Below are 6,000 nucleotides of genomic sequence, written 5' to 3'. Positions count from 1 at the left end.
TTCTTTCATTGTGTTTTATTGTTCTACAGTAAAAGGGTGAGTTAAGTACGGGGAAAAGGGGCTCAATTTCTTGTAAAGGTTCAAGAAGAACCGGCTCATGCTGCCTTTGATCTTTTCTGGATCTACAACAGATCATAATTGGTCTTTGGGATTTGATATATGAACTGATAGAGGCTGGGCTTCACCAAAGGTTGAGGGATATGAAAATATGCATTTTTGTAGAATCTTAAAAAAAGGGGTGTTCCTCCAATAAGGGAGGGTCTATAAGCACATATTTGTAAAAAAGAAGCAAGACCAGGATCGAAATGGGCTGCTTTGGTTCATGGCACAGGACTGTAAGAGCGTGTGACAAATTGATTTGGTGTGATGTTGGCATGTTCCAGCGTTGAAAGGAAAAACTAGTGGGTTATGTTTGGCACTGTACTGAGTTTCTTTTTTCACTTTGTACAGTGGTTGAGTATGTGTTCAAGCCAATATAGGTCCAGAATCCTGGAGATGTATTTTTTGAGGTGGTGGAGACCCACTGCTTACATGGAAAGTACACAGCAAGGTTCTGTGTGTATTGCATTGTATTTGGAAGGGCTTGAAATATGTGAAAATATTTTATTTATTAGCGCACTCCATAGCTCACTTGGTGTAACAGTCTAAAAAAACCTGGGCATAATAGCTCATCCAAATTGCAGAGGGAGAAAGAGAGAGATTATCAAGTGCTTTCATTACCATTTATTTGGTGTATGTATTGCATTTGTGTGCTTCTTTCTTCTTTGTTTTTAAAAGAATTCAAAAAGCACTGTAATTTGTGTGTAATCTGAGTGGCCTCTCTGAAACGGATGTGTCTTATTTTGAAATATTTGTGCTATAATAGCCATAAGAAGTGACCTGGCTGAGCACAACCAAAGATCAGAAGAAAAGTGAAGATCTCGTATACAGCTTTAAGTTGTACAATGTCAGATCCCTTGTGTTGCTGAAATCTGGACCTGGTTGATGTAGCTTGATAGATGCAATGTAAATATTTGGAACTTTTAAAAATAAAATAAATAAAGGAAAACCTGAAAAACCTATGTAATCTATTTTTCTTGTTTCTCATTTAGCCATGTTTACTACTGCCTTATTTAGTTTATTAACAACGAAGGTTTATCCTGATTTCTAATGTTTTTTCACTCAGTGCTACATTAAGAATTGTAGAATTGTAGATCAAAGGTTTGTGGATATTTTTTCTAACAGAAAGGTCGTAATTTGATTTGTTTTCACTTATTAGATTGGACAAAAGAAAAGCAGCACCAATGAAATCAGCTCTCTGATGACTATTGCCAAGGTCTTAGAGCTTAATTAGTATGTTAGGGCTATGGCGTCTATGGCTTAGTCATTCACATGTAACTCCTCTGCTGTGTTGTTCTCTTTCCTGGCTTTCTGTAGCTGCTTCCCACATTAGATTCAAAACCCTGACCCTGACCTTGACCTACAAAGCCAAGAATGGACCATCCCCTCCATTCTTGATGGCAGTGGTCAAAAGCCGACCTGTATCAAGAGCCCTCTGAATCTTCAAGTATGGCTCAGCTTGACCCGCCATCCCTTAAGATCCTTAAGATTTTTTTTTTATCCTTGCATTGAAGTGGTGGAACGAACTTCCCCTGAGTCGCTCGCTGTCTTTAAACGCAGACTGAAGACCCACCTCTTCCAACAGTACTTGGGCGAAGAGTAGTGTTGAGTAGTGTTTAGTAGTATCTCAGCTTAGAGGTGTCTTTGGATCCTAGTTTTTAAAAACTATCTAAGGGTATTTTCAGAGTAAACAGTGAAGCACTTTTGTAAGCTCTGGAGAACAATATCTGCTAAATGCCTTAAATGTAAAGTTAAATGCTTAGAAAGGCCAGGTGATGCAAATTTCTCCTCAAACACTATGTCAACAACCAGCAACCATGGGGTTTTCTAAGCAGCTGTCTAGAACTCTGAAAATGACAGTATCCAAAGACTAAAACATTTAGTCTCTCTAAAACATTTGACGGCAAATGACTTTCAGTTAAAAATGAGCAGACTGTGGAGTGGTGGTGCACTGGTTGATTGTGCAGCAACACCTGCACAAATATGGCCTTCAGGGAAGAGTGATTAGAAGAAACCCTGTCCCCTGGGCTCCCCACCGCATATAATAAAGTCAGTTGCCATTAAAAGTGCACTATTCGGTCCTCCTATAGCTATGCTATAACTGTGAATTTTACATCTTTCAGGCTATTCAGTGGTCTCACTGAGACAGAACCACAGGATCTCTTTTCTACAGCTGATGTGTGTATTTATTTTTAGGTTCAGGCTTTTTAGGCTGCAGTCAATCATGTGTCAATCTCTGGTTTGACCAATGGTTGCATGTAGATGCAGGTACAAGTAGACCAGTTGTGGTGGTGAGGAGGTAGGTTGTCTCTAATGGCTTCCCTGAGTTCGGTTTTCTCGATTCTTCCCGGTAAAAACAAAAAAACAAAGCAAGCACTAGCCGTTTTGGTGCGTGTTTAGCTTCAGTTTAATAGTCAGCTAAAGTAGCCCAGTTTGTTTACAAGGAAGCGGACAGTGGAGAGAAGACATGGTAAAAGCCACTCGGTCAGCGCTACCTTTCTACCTTTCCTACTAGTTCGGATCCCCATTTGCACAGGAAAGGCTGTGGTCACGAGGTCTGGCTCATGTAACAACCCATATTCCAGGGCAAGGTAAGATATTATGCTGGGCCCCACCACAACAAGCTACTTAGTTTATAACCAGTTGGCTATATTAAACAATGGCCAGATGCTTCACAACTATCTAAAGTTAGTATGCTAATCTCCTGATGTAAAGATACCGAAGCTAATCTAAAATCACAAATTTGATGCCATGTGTATCTGTAATACAAAAAAAAAAAAACAACAACAACAACAACCAAAACACACAAAAACAAACACAACACAAGTTTGTAAAACACTTTAAAACAGGGAATTGCCCTATTGGAAAAAAACATGACTGGTCAGCAAAACAAGCATATTTTATATTTCAGATGCTGTTATGCTGGACAACCAGCACTGGCATTCTGGGGTATGACCAGCTATACCGGCACTAGACCAACACTAGATCAGCATAAAAGGTAAGGTGGTCTGTGCTTCTGTTTTGTAGCATGGTATGGAAAAGACAATTGTACATTTTTTAAATAATAATAATAATAATGATGTGATGCAATTATGCCAACTGGCAAGTTGTTTAACAGTGTCAGTGTTGGTGACCTCTCAGTTCCGTTGGGAGTAAGGCTGTGATATGGGGATGGCAGATATCCCACCCAGCAGAAATCCATTTTAGGGAGGTAGCACCAAGCAACAGTTCAACTGTTCCATTTACATTTTACATTTACATTTACGGCATTTAGCAGACGCTCTTATCCAGAGCGACTTACAAAGTGCTTTGCTATTTACCCAAGAAAACCTCAGCTAGTTAGAATAGACTAATACAAAAGATACCTCCAAGCTTAGACATTGCTAAACACAATACAATAAGGCGACCATAGAACTATTCGTCCAAGTACTCTCTGAAGAGGTGGGTCTTCAGTCTGCGTTTGAAGACAGCGAGCGACTCTGCCGTTCGGACATCCAGGGGCAGCTCGTTCCACCACTTTGGTGCCAGGACAGAAAAAAGCCTGGACGCTTGTCCTCCGCGGATTTTGAGGGATGGTGGGTCGAGCCGAGCCGTACTTGAAGCTCGAAGGGCTCTTGGTGCGGATCGGCTTTTGACCATTGCCATTAGATACGGAGGGGCTGGTCCGTTCTTGGCTTTGTAGGCCAGCGTCAGGGTTTTAAATCTGATGCGGGCAGCTACAGGAAGCCAGTGGAGAGAACGCAGCAGTGGAGTGACATGGCTAAATTTTGGGACATTGAAGACGACCCGTGCCGCTGCATTCTGGATGAGTTGCAGGGGCCTGATGGTGCGCAGAGGGAGACCAGCCAGAAGAGAGTTGCAGTAGTCAAGTCTGGAAGTGACGAGAGACTGAACAAGCACCTGGGTGGCCTCTCTAGAGAGGAAGGGTCGAATTCTCCGGATGTTGTACAGGAGAAATCTGCAGGACCGAGTTACGTTTGCAACATGACTTGAGAACAATAACTGATCATCCATCACTACACCAAGGCTGCGGGCTTCAGTAGAGGGAGTGACCATTGAGTTCTCGAAGGTGATGGCAAGATCGTTTCTTGGTCCAGCAGTTCCCGGGATGTACAGCAGCTCCGTCTTGCTGGGCTTGCCGTCTTGTTCCATGTGCTGAACACTCATTATTCAACTAGGCAAGGAAAAATAAAGCTTTACATTCTTGGGCCACTTTAAAGTGTTTGTCAGCAATCGCTTGAACATTTTGATGTGTGGAGGAGCCATGATCAATCCCAATCCCAGATCAGATGACACCTTCCCCTGCAATAATGTATTTAGTCTTAAAAATAAATGCAAATACACATAATTTTTATGACATGAAAGAAAAAAAAAAACTAAAAATGTTAAAACAACCTGTTGGAAGGTTAAAGTAAGGTAGCAAATTACTTACAGCCCTGCTGGGCCTAAGTCCACAGTTCTTAAACCTTAACAGATATTTGCCACTCACCAAACTGTGCTGGACTGTGCCCTCCTAGTTAATAGCTGATGACCCTTGGCTTCTAGTCTGAAATAAAGTTTTGTACAGGTATGGAACTAAAGCCCAAACCTGACCCATACCCAGTTCCCACTGACCCGACCAGTCAGTCAGTCCAACTGGTCTCACCAAAGCCAGATGTTAAATGCTGAACCCGGGCCCTCTTGGACTTGGTTTATGTAGCAGACCTCTAGTCTGATATGAGTAAAATAATTAGCCACACTAGTATTGTATGTCATCCAGGAACGTTGTCCTTTGGTTTTGAGGTCAGACTGAAAACTTATGGCATTCTGGTTCTGGGACCTGAGATTTGCTCCTACACAAACACCTACCAAAACTTGTCCATTTGAAGGATGGATGTGTATTGAGGTGTAGAAATGACCAACCTGTGTTGTGCAATGTTCCTCCAAGACCACAGTCAGGAATATAATGCTTAAGTTGACTTGCCCGTGCTGGTTGAGCAGGTACGAGGTGATGATATCATTAGATCCAGTTCATTGGGTGCAGGTTAATGTATGACCATTGGTCATTGCTCTGAATCCGTTCTCTTCTGCTGTCTTTGTTGTAGGTCAGATTTGGGACATTTCGTGTGACTGGTTGGAGGTAAATATAAGCTGACCACACATCACTCCCAAACAAACACAGTGGCTGTGGCTGACAAACTGGGTTCCTTCCAGGACAGGAAATACTTGTATTTCTTTTTAGCACATGGTGTGTATGTACAGTTACAGTCAAATATATTCAATCCCCATTGCAAATTAGGCTTGTTAGCAAATGTAACAAACCTTCAGATGTTCGCAATAAACCAGTCAAACAATTTAAATAGCTCAACACAACTAATATAACAAGTAGTTTCTCCATATTTAATACAAAATGCCAATTTTAATGATGACTGCAGTCTCAGAATTCAACCCCTTGAATAGAATCCCTCATTACAGCGAACATTTGCAAATCCGGTGGCAAATCAAAGACTTCATTAGTTGCATCAGGTGTGTTTAAAATAAGACACATCAAATGGACTGGCTAGGGGTTTTGCTAACCGTGACATTTGAATGCATGTCAGAAATATGACGTCAAGAGAGTCGTTCAAAAAGTTCAGAGAAGAGATTGCTGCCTTGCACAAACAAGGAAAAGGATACAAAAAGATAGCAAAGACATAGTTCACAAATTCAGAGTATTTCTAGTATTTCTGGCTGGCTGGCAGACCCTGAGGTTTCAGTTGCTCAGTAAGTCGCAAAGGTCTCCATGCCCCATCTCTACTGACCCAAAAGAACAAAAAGTCAGCTCCAATATGTTTAAAATCATGTAAATAAGCCTCAGGTTTTGTGATTCTTTTCTAATGGAACAAAACTGGAACTTTTAAGGCCTATGGATCAGTGGAATGT

At 41.4% G+C, this 6,000-nt stretch overlaps 1 protein-coding gene across 1 annotated transcript in view; it reads left to right on the top strand.

Annotated features, from left to right (window-relative positions):
- Window positions 1-3,009: 3,009 nt before the first annotated feature.
- LOC140560711 (potassium voltage-gated channel subfamily E member 2-like) overlaps window positions 3,010-6,000 on the top strand; it is a 32,734-nt gene continuing 29,743 nt past the window's right edge. The window contains exons 1-2 of the mRNA XM_072685225.1: window positions 3,010-3,097; window positions 5,184-5,218. The gene's annotated coding sequence lies outside the window, so the exon portion shown is untranslated. The remainder of the gene's footprint in view (window positions 3,098-5,183; window positions 5,219-6,000) is intronic.

Source organism: Salminus brasiliensis, chromosome 8 (genome assembly GCF_030463535.1).
Source record: "Salminus brasiliensis chromosome 8, fSalBra1.hap2, whole genome shotgun sequence".
Classification (NCBI taxonomy): domain Eukaryota; kingdom Metazoa; phylum Chordata; class Actinopteri; order Characiformes; family Bryconidae; genus Salminus; species Salminus brasiliensis.
This window is presented reverse-complemented; position numbering and strand designations above follow the sequence as displayed.